This window comes from Mustela nigripes, chromosome 15 (genome assembly GCF_022355385.1).
Source record: "Mustela nigripes isolate SB6536 chromosome 15, MUSNIG.SB6536, whole genome shotgun sequence".
NCBI lineage: Eukaryota > Metazoa > Chordata > Mammalia > Carnivora > Mustelidae > Mustela > Mustela nigripes.
Window position 1 is genome coordinate 83,742,001 of NC_081571.1, and position 15,443 is coordinate 83,757,443.

The 15,443-nt window shown below is 53.3% G+C and overlaps 1 long non-coding RNA gene across 1 annotated transcript in view; it reads left to right on the forward strand.

Annotated features, from left to right (window-relative positions):
• Nucleotides 1–276, forward strand: part of LOC132002588 (uncharacterized) — a 183,892-nt gene extending 183,616 nt beyond the window's left edge. Inside the window, exon 3 of the long non-coding RNA XR_009399954.1 lies at nt 195–276. This is a non-coding gene — a long non-coding RNA (uncharacterized LOC132002588). The remainder of the gene's footprint in view (nt 1–194) is intronic.
• Nucleotides 277–15,443: the final 15,167 nt, after the last annotated feature.

A 15,443-nucleotide genomic window follows, 5' to 3' on the forward strand; every position in this document is an offset into this window, starting at 1 on the left:
AGGGGTGCAACCAAATCATGTGTTCGTAGACACATGGAGAACCCGAGATGAATGGAGAGGAGGCCCCACCGGGTGTCCTGCTGGGGGCTGGGGGCGGGGTGCCGGTGAGATGCCCCGACTGCAGGCGGCTCTGGTTCAATGTGGGTGCCTTTAGGGAGGGGACCTAGAACACTCCTTTTTCTCCCCGAATGTAGGATTTGGGCCTGGACCCTGTGGCTACTCTCGAAAGTCTCTGTGTTTCCCTCTTCCTGCATCGCTGGGCCCAGAACCTCTCCCACAAGGGCCACAGTGGCTGAGGCGGAGCCGGAAGCCCCCGCCATCGTCTGGAGATCCTGCCTGTGCTGCACGTGGAGATGCGAGTTCCGGGGAGACCGGGCTTTTGCAGGGTATAGACAGTGTTGGGTTCACTGGGGGTGTCCAAAATAGGTTTGCCAAAGGCCCGAAGAGGCCGTGGCCGTGGGTAGAGCCGATGGGCACCGGAAAGTTGCAGTGGTCCTGTGGCCATCTTGCTGGCAGAGGCCGCTTGGAAGTGGCCCGGCGCCCAACCCCGGGCTGTGAGCCTGGAGTCACCCTTGCCTCCCTCCCCTTCTCGACATGTTCACACAAGCCACACACACCTTACACACTCAGGGCCTCACCCAACGCACAGTGTACACTCACCTTCACACAAACAGGCAGAGGCTCTCTCTCCTACAGACGCACGTGCTACATAGAGACACACGCGCGTGCTCTGCACATTCCCACACATGCTGCTCGTCTGGGCTTCTGTGGGGCAGACTGCTTGGGGGGGTGATGTGGCCAGTGACCCCCTGGCTCCTGTTAGAGACACACCCAGAATGCGTGAGCCGACCTTGACGAAACTCACCAAGTCCCACAATGAAGGGACACCGTGAGGACAAGGGGATGTTCCTGACCCCCTTCTTCTGAGCTTTCCAGGCAGACCCTTCCGAGCTTGTTTCCCGTGGGCTGTGTTCTTTCTCCCCGGCTGCCCACTCACATCTCCGTGACCCAGTTTGGGGGACACCGGCTACAGGTGGCCCCGGAGCATTTACAGATGGCCAGTCCACGCGGGGGTGTGCGGGGGGCAGCCGGACCCTCCGGCTTGTGAAGGTGGGGGGTGGACAGAAGGCCTGTACCATGCCTCAGGGGACATTGAAACCCCTTGATTTCATGTTGAAATGAGTGAAATGTGGCTGTAGGGGGTAAAACTGAACACGGTTTTGAAGTTCTTTTCACTTGCTCCTTTTACTTTGGAAAATGTGGCTATGGGGCATTTCAGGTACCCCCAGGACCCCCACCTGAGACTTGAATTGGCCCACGGGGCAGTCTTGGACCTTCCTCGCGCCCTCAAGAGATGGAGGAGGAGAAGCTCACCTGGAGGGCGAGGCCGAGCACGACGTTTCGCAGGAGGCAAAGCAGAACCTGCGGAGCTCCTGGTGCTGCCGTCAGGTCATCTGTGATCAAGGCTGCTTTCCTTCCGCGCAGTGAGCGGTGGCGTGGAAAGGCAACGCAGAGTGTGTTTTCTTGCTCGGTTCATTTTCTTCCCATTTTTACTTTAATTCTGCCTAATCGCTGTATTGTGACCCCAGTCGTCAATCTCTGGTGCACTCACAAGTAGCTCTGGAAGGACCTGGCTACAAGTGCTGGGTCTTGATGAAATGCAGATGGCGACAGGCTACCCGGGAATGTCCCCCCAGGGCTGAAGCAACCCTCTCCGGCCCTTTTCGAATTTCAGGCCAGCGTGTGGGCGGCCCTCTGCGGCACCTCTCCCTTGCAGGGCGTTACCCCCACCGCTGCCTGCACAAAACAAACAGGAGACCTGAGCGAGAATTCAGAGCCCTTCAAAGTGCTTTCTGCCGAGCAAGAAAGCAGGTCATTTCAGATTCGTCTGTTCCTACGATGGACCCAGGGCTTCGAAAACCTGGGGAGTCACACCTTGGTTAAAAAGATGACAATAAAACATATTTGCAAACATGTTTTATTTTAAATAAAATATTCTTAAGTGGTCTACATTAACAGTTTAGAGACAAGACTTCTAGCAGTAAAGTCATAAAACTTAGAAATGACATTTCATCCTTTGATGACAGCAAGAAAGGAGACTTTGTGCCGAGAATGCTGTTTAAATAAATTCAGGGTAACTGCGGCACGAACATGGGCATGCCTGCATACTCGGTCTGCACACGTCGTATTTTTACACATTAACTTCTGGAGTGTTGCGTAATTAATGAAGAACCAATTCAGCACGAGTGTGAGCTGAGTCTACGTGCCAACAAATCGGACCCATCTCATAAACAAGTCGGCATAAAATTTAAAAATCATTTTTATCGTAAAAGGAATTCTACCTGCTGCTCGTGGATACATCCATTAGTTCTGGTTTTTTGGCCAAATGAAATTTAACTATGGGAAAGAGAAAATGTAGAGTCCTGAGAATGATCCAGATTTTATGGGTAAACTAAGGAGATGGTTTATTTCTTGTACTAATTCCTTGGAAAATATCACTTTTGTTTTTTGAGGCTTATGTTCAATTAATAAGAAACTAACAGAAATACTTAATCTGACTGCCTGTTTTTGACAGAGTTTCCAGGGAAAGAACTAGAACTATAGCGTGGAGTGGCTGAGGAGCCTCAGGCATCCCACTAGATCTGAACTCACTCCAGATCCATAGGATGGCATTGGTGTTAGTGTGACAGGTGGCTCTCTGGGCTGATTTCACATTTGCTGGCGTTGAACTTACTGGGATAACTTTAAGAAATGAAGTGTAAGAATTTATTTTATTATTTTTTTAAGATTTTATGTGTTTATCTGACGAGATCACAAGTAGGCAGAGAGGCAGGCAGAGAGAGAGGAGGAAGCAGGCTTCCCTCTGAGCAGAGAGGCCGATGCGGGGCTCGATCCCAGGACCCTGAGATCATGACCTGAGCCCAAGGCAGAGGCTTAACCCACTGAGCCACCCAGGCACCCACAAAGTGTAAGAACTTAACCACTTTCTGCTTCCTTGGGATCATCCTGGAGTAAAAGAACCAAACGTGACTGACCAGCATTGGGGAGGGAGATCCGGGCACAAGGCAGATTCTACACGTTAGCAAAGTTCCCAGCTAACTTCTCCTGCTGCTGCTTTAATATGCGAACTGCGTGCTCTCATTCGCTCTATCATATCATAAAACCAGAGAGACTCTCATTCACTTTCCTGTTTTTCTTTTCCCCCTAAAGTCGATAATGGTTATACACTTTCAAATATTTGCAGACAAGATATTTTGGATAAATAATCTAAGATTAGCTAAATTAGGTCAATGTCCACACAGGGCCAGTGAGATATGTCCCTTGTGTTCAAATTATCTGGTGTCAGCTACATTGATTGAAAAAGCACTACCGACCAAAAAAAAAGTCTTATTACAAGATGTCTCAAAAACAGATAAGCAATGAAGCCCTGTGGTAAATGAGCGAGCTTATCTAGATTTAATATGGTGGTAAGCAAATTGTACATGTTTTTTGCAAGTTAGACAACTTATATGGGAAGCGGACATTTCTCAAGTTTCTGTGATTCTAAGCCAGTCGCTAGAGCTTGCATATCCGTCCGTTGCTCTTGGGTCTTTTCTTTCCTTCAAAGTACGTTCTGTAGAAAGGCTGAAATGTTATCAAGTTCAGGACACGCTGTCGGACTATTTAACTCCTTCTGGGATGGACAAGAGGCTGGTGATGTCCAGTCTCGGTGTCAGGCCCTTCCTGCTCACCTGTTTCTCTCTGACACCTGACCTCCGGCCTCGCTTCTCTCTGAAAAAACCGACGGTGCTGACCAGATTCCCTGGACCGGAACAAGAGTTGGAGAGGAAGATGCAGGGGCCTTTCCTGCAGAGACCAGGGCGCTGGGGGCAGGACCCTCTTGCAGGCGATTCTCACCAGCGGGGCCTGGGGGAGGGCAGCGCCCCCCCCCCCCCCCGCCCCCCGCCACCCTCCCGGAACCTTCCCTCCAGGGCTTCCCTCCTGGCTCTCGCGCCGCCGCCAGACTTTATTTGCCATCACGGGAGACCGAAGACGTGGATCATTTGTTCTCGCTAACGGGACGGCCGCTCGTGAACGGGTTTCCAGGACGCTCGGCCGGACAGCCGGGGCCGGGACCCCGCTCGCAGCCCCCGACTCGGGCGCGTGTGCGCGGCCGCAGCTCGGCCCGCGGGGTCAGGCTGGCGCGGCTTCCGACGGGCCCACGGGCTCGGGCGCGAACCCCCGACGCCAGGCCACGGGCGAGCGGAGCCTCCGAGCTGCCGCGACAGCCGGCGAGCCCGCCACGGGGGACGCCGGAGCAGCTGCGCCCCGAGAGCAGGTGCCCAACGGAAATAGAAATAAATCCGAGTTGAGATCCGGAACGAAGAGCGTGTTTTCCTGTAGGACGCTGCGTTCGCGCGAGGACCGGTGCGAATCTGCCCGCTGGGCTCAGGGGTCTGGGCTGGCCGGCTGACTCCCCGCGGCCCCCGCCCCCAACGGTGCCCCCCGCCCCCAACGGTGCCCCCCGCCCCCAACGGTGCCCCCCGCGCCGCTGGCCCCGACCACAGACGGCCGTCACCCTTCACCCCTCCCCGGGCCGCGGACGCTTGCAGGGCGCCGTCCTGACTTGACTTCGGAGTTTCGGGGGCCGCGTCTCAGCACTCCTCGTCTTCAAGCCACAGACGCCCTCCTAGGCCTAGCGGAAGGCTTGCGGGCGCGTAGGCAGCTTGCGGGTGTGGCGCCCCGAGCGCCCCGGCTCCCTGCACCTCGACCTCCGCGGGCACGGCCCGAGGGTTCGGGTCTGCGGGGCAGCTGAGCCCCCTCCGCACCAGCCCCCGCCTCCCTCCTGCGGCCGGACCCGAGCACCCGCGGGTGCGGGTCCCATTCAGGGGCCCAGCTCCGTAGGCCGCTCCTCCTCCCGGAGCCGAGCAGGCCCGGGGCTGACTAGAGCTTGTTCTCCGTGTGCGCCTCCCTCGGGGAGGACATGGGGCCAAGCTCAGCCCGAGACAGCACCTTCCGCAGACCCGTGGCATCACCTTTTATTTCTAACCTGCGGGTGGGAACAGATCCCTTTGCTGCGGTTTAGTCATAATTACAAGAGTAACTTTCATCTCTTCCCATAAGAAAGTAGAAGACCATAGGGTCAGCCTTCGGTTCAGTGATCTATCCCTTCGGTTAGGGATCTATTATATTCATGGTATTTGCAAAGTGTGGCACACAAAACTCAAAAAGATCCTGGTTATGATCCATGCTCTTAAGAAAAAGAAACAGGAAAGAAATTCTCAGTCCTGTGGGGGCAGAGAGCCGACTGGAAATGGGGCGGTGGGTCAGCCCCCCTGAGGCCAGTGGGCATCTGCTTTGGGGGAGTTCACAGGGGACAGCCAGAGACCTCGGTCTTACCGGGGACAGCCAAAGACCTCGGTCTTGAACAAAGAGGAGGGAACGGAATGGCATTCCGGGTGGGGAGCGGCATGTACAAAGATGCAGAGGCAAAAAAGAGAGTCACGGTGAGGAAAGTGCAAGCTGGTGGGGGGGGTTGTTTACAGGGGATGTTTACAGGAAGGAATGCCTTAATCATTCTGGGGGAGGAGGGTTGGGAGCTGAGCAGTCAGGGAAAGCTCCAGAGGGAGATGGCGTTGGCTCTGGACCTTGAAACGAAGGCCACTTCTGGAAAGCCCGAGTGGCAGGTAGCATCTTTTGGGCAGAGGGAGCATGGGGGGGGGGTGCAGTGTAGTTGGGGTGGGGCACCCTGGGTTTGGTTGGAACAGAAAGCTTTGACCCCGTGAAGAGGGCGATGATACTGGGGAAGACGTCAAGCAGGGGGGGCCTTGACCAAATCGCGTGAATGTAGGTCATGGTTGTGCACGACTCTTTGGGCAACAGGGAACCCGTCTGGTGATTCTGAGCAGATGCAAGATTTGCAATTCTGGGTATGTCTCCTGGTCCAGGATGTCTTACTGCTAGGGCCATTGTAAATGGTATGGCTTGCTCCTTGGTCCCTGAGAATTGTCCTTGACAAGAATCTGAGAGCAACTGAGCCCAGACAGAGACAGAGAGAGACTGATAGAGAGACAGAGATAGGCGAGAGATACAAAGACACACACACAGAGACAAAGAGAGAGAGAGAGAAGATCAGAGACAGAGAGGAAAAAAGAGACACAGAGACATGGAGAGAAAGAGACAGACCGAGAGAGAGAGACACAGAGACACGAGGAGACAGAGATGGAGGATGGCTGCAGGTGGAGAGTGGGGTGCTCGAGCCATGGCATTGGGGCCCCTGGAGGCAGATGGTCACAATCTTACGGTGATACAAGGAGGTGTATGCTTTCTCAAGCCCTTCAGTGGGGAGGAAGGCATGAGGGGTCTTGCAGCCGGAGTTTGCTGAGTGAGGCCAGTGTGGGGTTCAGTAGAGTGCCTAGCTGCCCTTCCACGTGGGGGCAGCAGGATGTGCTGGCAGGGTGGGAGGTGGGACCAAGCAGACACGATCCTGCACACTCAGGAGCACGGAGCTATGCAGACATGAGGCTTGTTGGGAAGATAGTTTTCCAGGCTTTTTTTAATAAAAAAAAAATCAAATTAACACAATTAATTGATAAAGCATAAAATGTTTCTCCTGCCATGAGGGGCTTTTAATTAAACGTTGGTGATAAAGGTACAAATACATAATTAATGCTTACATATTTATAGATGTCATTGTTTTGTTGATTTTTCAAAGAATTAAAGACACAAATGAAACTATGGAGTTTCAAAGAGACATTTCAATCTCATTCATGTTCTGGTCTGGAAAAATGGTTCCCTTTTAAACCTTGTGAAAGCCACACTCAAGACACCTATGATTGAACAGTTAGTGCACACGCGGAGAGAACTCTGTGGCCTCCTTAGTTGGTACACGTGGAAATGGTGTAACCATTCAAGACGAGGTTTTCTCTTCTTCAGAATTAACTGGGGGGAGCTCTGAGGCAAAGGGTGGGTGTGAAGAGACTGGGCTTGGAGTCTGCCCCCGGCCCCATGCACCGCTGCCTGCCGGCCCCCAGCTGGAGGACCTCCCCGGATCCACCGTGAGTGGCCCCCTGCAGCTGGGCTGTGAGCACAGCCTGAGGAGGACTCTGAGTGGGTGGGACTCAGGTTTTCAATCCAAGCAACCGGCTCCAAGGCTACACAAGTGCTCTGCCTCGCAGCTCACGGACCTCTGCAGAGAAACACAGAAGAAAGAGAAATTCTTATCACCCGTTCTTGCTGATCAGAGAGGAAAAATAAAACAGCGGTGCCCTCTGCGTCTTTTGGTGGAGAAATCATGGGGTTTTTTCCTTCCCAAGTTAGAAGTGAGGCTCTGAAAAATGATGCCAGGAGGCTGGCCATGCCTACAGGTTGCAAACACAGAAAATGCCACCCTCCCAGAAAGAGAAAGGCTTGGAGAAATGAGTTGGAAGAGGGTAGGAGGGAGGTGTGCCCGGGGCAGACCTGGCTCCCTTCTGTCCTCCAGCCTGTTTCCAGCCCCAGGAGGGCTCACGGCACACAACTTCCTGGGCGGGAGAGAAGCGCAGGAAGGTAGGATGGTGGTCACGAGGCTCCTGTGAGGACTGGCAGGACACTGGACTGTAGACCCACCAGGATGGTGTTGGGTGCCTGAGGCCTGACGTGCACAGAGCAGGAGGGAGCAGGAGGCGTGAGCTTTGGGGAGGGCCAACCAGCCCAGCAACGGGGCTAGGGGTTGACTTGTGTCCCCAAAACAGACATGTTGCACCTTTGAATGTGATCTTGTTTGGAGATTGGGCTGCTGCAGATGTGATTAGTTGAGGTGAGACTAGCCCGGAGCAGGGTGCCCTCCGCCAACAGGACCACACCCCTGAGAGAAGCAGAGACGTGGGCAGGAAGCCACGCGCAGTGGGAGGCAGTTTGGAGTGTTCTGTCTCTGAGCCAGGGAATGCCCAGGACTGCCAAGGAGCCCCAGAATCCAGGAGGAGGCAAGGAAGCTCTGGTAGGGGTTGCTGCGAGGGGCCCCGGAGAAGCCCCGTTTTCAGACGTGGGTCGGCACATGGGGAAAGCAGGAGCATGGTGAGGGCTCCACACCCCAGGCCCCAGGGAGGAGGTCGGGGGCAGTCACTGGAGCAGGGTGCTGGGGAAGGAGGTTGTGTGGCTCCCGCTATCTCTCCGTGTCCCCCCCATCCTGGGCCCCCAGCTGGAGCCTCTTGGCAGGGAGAGCCCCCCCTCCCCGCTCCTGGGGACAGAGATGGGCCCTGGCTGGTTGGCTTGGGCTCCCTCTCCATGGAGGGGAGGCTCGGCCGGCCGGTCATGGTTCTGGGAGCACAAAGCATCACGTCCACCTCCAAGGGGAAGGGTTGTCAACCAGCAGGCAGCAGGGAGATGGGAGCCCGCGGGCTCCGCGACGTCACCCCGGGAGCCCAGCGCAGGGGACAGCAAGGAGACTCCCTGCTTTAGAAGCAAACCCCAAAGGGCTCACGGCTGCCCCTCTTATGTGGATTACCTCTTAAGTGGTGACTTCTCTTCCCTTTGCTGAGGAAGCAGGTGGGTCCCCTTGAGGCCCGACCTCCGCCCCCCACCAGGGCATCCCACGCCTGGAGGCCCAGGCGCCTGGAGGGATCCAGCCCCAGCGTGCAGCCTACATTCCTGGCCCGATGTCCCCTGCCTGGCCAGACGCCGCTTGGGCCGCGGGGAGGAGAGGCCCTGGCCCCTGCAGCACCGACAGGGCGACGTCCGGCCTGATGGTGCCTCTGAAGGGCCGGTCAGTCCAGGAGATCAGCTTCAGCACTGCGGGCCCGGGGCTGGGCCAACCGCAGGATTACTGTAAACTGAGGCAGCGCTGGCCCCTAATGCTTGGGTCTCGGAGCTGTGGGGAAGCCAAGGCTCCGGTGGGGAGCCAGGCGATGGCGGGCAGGGACCCCTCAGAGGCCTCCCTTTCCAGAGACCTCCGGGAGCCGGGACCACTTCAGGGGCGTGATGAGCCAGGGGATTCATGGACACACACCTCAAGGTGGGTGATTTGGGTATTAAAACACGAGTGCTGGGGGCGCCTGGGTGGCTCTGCGGGTTAAAGCCTCTGCCTTTGGCTGAGGTCATGATCTCAGGGTCCTGGGATCGAGCCCCGCCTTGGGCTCTGCTCAGCGGGGAGCCTGCTTCCTCCTCTCTCTCTGCCTACTTGTGATCTCTGTCAAATAAATAAATAAATAACACTTCAATACAAAAACAAAAACACGAGTACTGTTAGTGGCTTCAGGCAGCCCAGCCGGCTAGAGTCGGGCCGCTGCACACCCCTGTCCCTGAGCCTGTCAGCCACTGTGCCCCAGCCCCGTGGCTTTGGAGGCCGCTTCTCAGTGAGGACCTGCAACACTGCCTCGTCATCATGGGTTTGTCCTGTGCTTCTCGGGTCCCTTCAGGAGGGGCTGCCGGCCTCCATCGGCCCCATCTCTGCTGCCCTGAGGACAGCGCCCGCATGTGCTGGACTCAGCGGCAGGGGATGGGGGGGATGGGGGGTGGAGGGGGAGGAGGGACCGCGGGGTGAACAGGAGCAGGAGCGAGAGGCTTCTATGCACCGGCTTCGGCTTTCGCCTTTCTTTCCGCTTTCGGAAAGAGCTCCGAGCGCTCCTGGGACAGAGCAGAGCGCCGCACCCCTTCTCCCTCCCCCTCCTACCTGACACCCCCCCCCTCCCAGTGCCCCTGCTTCCCACAGGGCCCAGCAAAGGCCAGCTTTCCCTCTGCAAACAGTCGAGGCTCTCCCACAGACCGGCCCTGTTTGTGTTTTTACCATGCCTCAATGTCCTTCCCTAGGAACAAGGAGATTCTGCCGGGACGGCTGATGGAGGGCGTCAGTGGGGGAACGTGGCAGTAGCTCGTCCCAGCTCAGGGGAAGGCACAGCCCCTGGGGAGGCCCCTGCTGGATTTTCACCGCGACAGTGACTCTTGGACAGGGACAGACACGGCAGCATCCGCCAGTGTCAGAACCACATCCACGGACACCGGCGACGGTGCCAGCTGGCCCGAGACTCACCAGTGCTCTCAGAGAGGGAGAGACATTGACTTTGGCCTTAACAGGAAGCTCTCAGGTCTTCGCTTTTTTCTTGGTGTGAACCTGCCAACACCTAGTCGACCGTTGGAGAATCTCAGGGCAAGAGCTATAGCATCTCCAATTCAAAGCCTTAAGCTATAATGCTCTAAATTTGGGGGCAAAAAAAGATTTTCTGGTCAAGGGAAATGCGATATTTTACTTTTGACGAAAGACCCTAGACCCAGCCACGGACGGTTCTACTTGATGAAGTCTTTGGGCAGAGGTGGGGGGGCGTATTCGTGGGACAAACGCGTGGGCCTCAGTGGGTCCAGTGACCCCAGGGACGTGCGTGGAACGTGTCACTTTCCTGGGAGTCGGGCTTCTTCTCCAAGACATGTTTGTGCTTAGAAACTGAGCCGTCATTCTGTTCTCCAAGAAGTGTTGAAGACAATTACTTAGGGATGTTCCAGAAATTCCCAATACAAAGATTAATTATAGTCATTTTTAGATTTCATGAAAACAGTTGTTTAAGAGAAACGGCCATAAAACCGCTTTGTGATCGCGCTCAATTTATCAAGGTACACGCAAACACAGCATAATTACTGTGGGTTTTGGTTATTTGAATTAAGAAGTACTAAACTCATTTTGCGGCTATTTCGGGAAATAGTAGGAAGAAATGACTAATATAATGAATGACTTCTTTTTGTGTGCAGACTTCCAGATACAAGCTCTGTACTGTAGGCCGCACACGCACGTGTGTGTGTGTGTGCGTGCGTTGAAATCAAGAGTTTTTTCCTCTTTTTCTTTCTTTCTTTCTTTCTTTTTTTTTAATCTCAGAAGGCAGCATTCTCTGGGAGAAGGACGGAGAGAAAGCAGGCTGTCCGAAGACCATGAGTCAGAACCACATCCACAGACACCGGCCACGGTGCCAGCTGGCCCGGGACTCACCAGTGGCCCCTACTGTGCAGGCTGGTCTTTGGATTCTGGGCGTCTGTGGGGGCAGGAATGGGATCTGCCCCCTGGAGACCCCCGGGCAGCCGGAGGGAGGCGGGGTCGCAGGGGTGAGGCTCTTTCTCCTGCCAAGCCGAGTAGCACTGTGTCCACAGGCCCTGGACTGAGCTAAGAAAACAAAGTCAGAACTTTCAGACTCTGTGCCAAGGACGGAGGCGCCGGCCTTCTGCGGCTGTGTGCTCGGCGCCCCCCGGCCCCGGCTCACCCTTCCTCCCTCTCCATGCGGCAGATGCGCGCACAGCACAGCCGTCGGTTCCGCGCCTGTGTTTAACCTGCAACATTACCGTTCCAGAATTCCATATGAGTGTTCCTAAGGTAAAGAATAATTTACTTCTTACGATCCAGTAAGGGACGTGAGGAATCATCTTTTCCCACCCATGCCTGGTGTTTGCTCATTATACCGCTTAAAAGGATGTCGACAAACGCGCTTCTGAAACCAAGGATGGCGGCTGTAGAAGTTCCTCAGAGTTCGACCCTCGTCTGGACGCCTCAGGGCCGCCGTCTTCCCTGACTGACGGGGAGGTCAGCGGGCAAGGGGACCGAGGACATCTGTTCTCCTGGGGACGGTGTGGGCTACCCACCCAGGACTTACCTCATTGCTTTGAAGAAAATACCAGAAAAGTCTTTCCCTCCAAGCTCATGTTCCACAGCTAATACCGTTAAGTTCAGAGTGTCGCACTTCCAGATAACAGATGGCCGGCTCACTCGGATCCCAAGGCATTTTTCTCTTTTGCGTCTGCCCAGCTCCTGTTTGTGCTAGAAAACATCATCGCCTGGAACCCAGCAGCAGGCACTGTCCCCTCTCGGACTCTGAGTCAGCAGCTGGGGGAGACCGGGCAGGGGGAGGGAACGGGGTGGGGGGGGGGTGTCAGCTTGCAGAAAGCAGGTCAGGCTGGGGGCAGCTCTCAGCTTCCCGCTGCTGGGGAGGATGAGCACCAGCCAGGAGGTCGGGGCGAATGTGGCAGGGCGAGGGCCCGCGGCTGGAGGACCCCCAGAGAAGTGAAGAAACGGGCAGATGGGGGGGATGAGCAGAGGTGGAGGGGCCTGGAGGGGCCTCCGTGGCCTGCAGAAGGAAGAGCCTGGAGCCTGCGGGAGGCCGAGCGCGCGCAGCTCATGTACACAGTGACCTGCAAACAAAGAAATCAGAACCAACTAGGAAAAATGTCTGCATCGGAGAATGTGAAGAAATCCATACGACGTCGGTTGTGATTATCTTTGGCGAAGGACATCAGTAACTTCCCTTCCTTTTAGTGTTAATTCAAAACAATCAGAAGTTAAATGTTTAAGGGAAGAATGGGTCAAAGTGGATGTACCTTTCTGCTGAAGCGTTTGAAAAATTCGCACACGTTATTCAGCTGTTTGAGTGCACGGGTGTACGAGTTTCGACAAACGCAAACATGTGATCCCCAGCACAGCTGAGAGACGAAACCACCCCACGGCCTCCCCACCCTTCAGTCTCGCTCATCCCCCGCCCCCGCCCGTGCTCAGACCCCGCCCCTGAAGCCAGGGGGCACTGATGGGGTCTTGTCCCTCCAGCGCCGCCTCTGCCAGGTTGGCAGGCACATGGAAGCCTTCTGCTTCGGGCTTCTCACTGCCCGCCACGTCCGACACCAGCCGCACACCTGACCTGCGCGCCCGACTGCTGCCTGCCCACCTGTCCTGGCGGGTACCAGCCCGTTTGCAGTTTCCGTCTGAGGGATGCCCGCGTTCTTCCCGGTTTTTGACCATTGCCAAAAAATACACTAAAAGCATTTGTGAACGTGGTTTTTAAAAACTGAACTGGTTTTCATCTCCTCTGCATAACCGTCGTGCATTCAGGCAGGGACACTCCATCTTATGGTCAGGTTGTGTCTGTAAGAAGCTTCCAGACTGTGTTTCAGAATGGCTGCACCGTTTCGCATTGTATGAGAATCCCAGTCGCCCCATAGCCTTGCTGACACTTCGTAGCATAATTACTTTTTTTTAGCCATTTAATAGACACACTAAAGATACTAAGTATAGAGGCATCTCATGGGCTCTAATCCGTGGCTCCCCGCTGACTCACGCGGGCCTTTCCTCATGCGCCTGCTGGCGTCGAGACATCTACTTTGGTCTAACCTACATTCCTGTACTTTGCCAATTTGATGATGGGTTGTTTGGTTTCTTATTGCCGAGTTTTGAGGGTTCTAATACTTTATACACGAGTCCTTTGTCAGGCACGTGCTTTACAAATACCTTTCCTAATTTGCACTTGTGTTTTTCTTGTCTTCAGCATGGTGGGAGCAGAACAGAAGTTCTTAATTTTGAGGAAGGCCGGTGTATCATTCATCTGTCCTCTGTGGGTTATCCTTTCGATGCTGAATTGAAGACCTTTTCACTGAACTCAAGCTCACAAAGTTTTTCTACGTTTTTTAAAAATGGTTATGGTTTATGTTTTCCATTTGGGGCTATAATCAATTCTGATTTAACAGTTAAAGGCTCTTTTTAAATTTTTTCATAGAAACTCACATGGTTCCAGAGCCATTTGTTTAAAAGACTATGTTTTCCCCCACGAAATTGTCTTTGTACTTTGTCCAAAATCAATTGACCATGTCTGTATGCCTCTATTTCTAGTGAACTATGTACCTGTCCTTTTGGCACAACACTGTCTTGCTTCGGGGAGCTTTGAAGTAGGTATCAAAGTCAGATAGTTTTGGTTTTGTTCTTTTTCAGAATTGTTTTGGTAATTCTGGTAACCTTGCCCTCTCGTGAAGGTTTTACAGTCAGTTTGTCTTAAAGAATCCTGCTGGGGTTTGTCTTGGTTCCAGACAAACCAGCTTTGGAAGAGCTGACGTGCTCACCACATTAAGACCTCCAGCCCGTGCGCTGTTCTCCATTTATTTGGGTCTTTGATTTCTTTTGTCAGTGTTTTGTAGTTATCAACACACAGATAGTGTTCATATTTGTGATACAAATACCTAAATATTTCATTTTTCATGCTACCTTTGAAATGGTAGGGCTTTTTAAATTTTTTTTGAAAAATTTAAAAAATTCATTTAAATTCAATTTAGTTTACACATATATACTGTACTGTTAGTTTCAGTAGTAGAATTCAGTGATTCATCACTCGAATGTAACACCCAGTGCTCATTCCATCATGTGCCTCCTTAATGCTCGCCACCTGGCTACCCCTCCCCCCACCCCCCTTAGTTTGTTTCCTGGAGTTAAATGTCTGTTATGGTTTGCCTCCCTATTTTTTTTTTTAAAGATTTTATTTATTTATTTGACAGACAGAGATCACAAGTAGGCAGAGAGGCAGGCAGAGAGAGAGGAGGAAGCAGGCTCCCTGCCGAGCAGAGAGCCCGATGCGGGGCTCGATCCCAGGACCCTGGGATCACTGCACTGAAGGCAGAGGCTTAACCCACTGAGCCACCCAGGCGCCCTGCCTCCCTATTTTTATCTTATTTTCTTTTTCCCTCCCTTCCCCTATGTTCACCTGTTTTGTTTCTTAAATTCCACATATGAGTGAAATCATACGGTATTTGTCTCTCTCTGATTGACTTACTTCACTTAGCATAATAAACTCTAGCTCCATCCATGTTGTTGTAAATGGTAAGATTTCATTTTGTTGTTGGCTGCGTAATATTCCATCGTACATATGAACCACATCTTCTTTATCCATTCATCTATCGATGGACATCTGGGCTCTTTCCACAGTTTGGCTATTGTGGACATTGCTACTATGAACATTGGGGTGCACGTGCCCCTTCAGATCAGTACATTTGTATCTTTATGGTAAATACCCAGTAGTGCAATTGCTAGGTCATAGGGTAGCTCTATTTTCAACATTTTGAGGAACCTCCATGCTGTTTTCCAGAGTGGCTGCACCAGCTTGCATTCCCACCAACAGTGTAGGAGGGTTCCCCTTTCTCCATATCCTCGCCAGCACCTGTCATTCCCTGACTGGTTAATTTTAGCCCTTCTGACTGGTGTGAGGTAGGTTCTCACTGTGCTTTGGAGTTGTATTTCCCTGATGGCCAAGTGATGTGGAGCACTTTTTCATGTGTCTGTTGGCCATCTGGATGTCTTCTCTGCAGAAATGTCTGTTCATGTCTTCTGCCCATTTCTTGATTGGATTATTTGTTCTTTGGTGTTGAGTTTGATAAGTTCTTTATAGACTTTGGATACTAACCTTTTATCTGATATGTTATTTGCAAATATCTTCTTCCATTCTGTCAGTTGTCTTTTGGTTTTTGACCATCTTCTTTGCTGTGCAGAAGCTTTTGATCCTGACGATGTCCCGGTCGTTCATTGTTGCCTTTGCTTCCCTTGCCTTCCCTGTCTAGCAAGAAGTGGCTGCGGCCGAGGTCGAAGAGGTTGCCGCCTGTGTTCTCCTCTAGGATTTGGATGGATTCCTGTCTCACATTGAGGTCTTTCATCCATTTTGAGTCTATTTTTGGTGTGTTGTGAGGAAATGGTCCAGTTTCATTCT